The sequence below is a fragment of the Suncus etruscus genome, chromosome 1 (assembly GCF_024139225.1).
Source record: "Suncus etruscus isolate mSunEtr1 chromosome 1, mSunEtr1.pri.cur, whole genome shotgun sequence".
Lineage (NCBI taxonomy): Eukaryota > Metazoa > Chordata > Mammalia > Eulipotyphla > Soricidae > Suncus > Suncus etruscus.
In genome coordinates, this window is record NC_064848.1 from 169,749,481 (window position 1) to 169,750,318 (window position 838).

Genomic DNA, 838 nt, shown 5'->3' on the forward strand with positions numbered 1-838 from the left:
AGGTGTAAGGAAGGGGTTTTTGTATTGTATTTTTGTGTTCCTAGGGTATATTCCTAGGAGTGGTATAGCTGGATCGTATGGGAGCTCGATTTCCAGTTTTTGGAGGAATCTCCATATCGCTTTCCATAAAGGTTGAACTAGACGGCATTCCCACCAGCAGTGGATAAGAGTTCCTTTCTCTCCACATCCCCGCCAACACTGTTTATTCTCATTCTTTGTGATGTGTGCCATTCTCTGGGGTGTGAGGTGGTATCTCATCGTTGTTTTGATTTGCATCTCCCTGATGATTAGTGATGTGGAGCATTTTTTTTTAAATATGGAACGCTTCACGAATTTGCGTATCATCCTTGCGCAGGGGCCATGCTAATCTTCTCTGTATCGTTCCAATTTTATTATATGTGCTGCCGAAGCAAGCACATGTGGAGCATTTTTTCATTTGTCTTTTGGCCATATGCATTTCTTCTTTGTCAAAGTGTCTGTTCATTTCTTCTCCCCAATTTTTGATGTGGTTAGATGTGTTTTTCTTGTAAATTTCTGTCAGTGCCTTGTATATTTTGGAGATTAGCCCCTTATCTGATGGGTATTGGGTGAATAGTTTCTCCCACTCAGTGGGTGGCTCTTGTATCCTGGGCACTATTTCCTTTGATGTGCAGAAGCTTCTCAGCTTAATATATTGCCATCTGTTAATCTCTGCTTTCACTTGCTTGGAGAGTGCAGTTTCCTCCTTGAAGATGCCTGTAATGTCCTGGAGTGTTTTGCCTATGTGCTGTTCTATATATCTTATGGTTTTGGGGCTGATATCGAGGTCTTTAATCCATTTGGATTTTACCTTCGTACA

At 41.4% G+C, this 838-nt stretch overlaps 1 non-coding gene across 1 annotated transcript; it reads right to left on the bottom strand.

Annotated features, from left to right (window-relative positions):
- Positions 1-310: 310 nt before the first annotated feature.
- On the bottom strand, positions 311-417 carry LOC125996481 (U6 spliceosomal RNA). Its single transcript, XR_007491275.1, has one exon. It is a non-coding gene; the product is annotated as a U6 spliceosomal RNA (small nuclear RNA).
- Between the last annotated feature and the right edge of the window lie 421 nt (positions 418-838).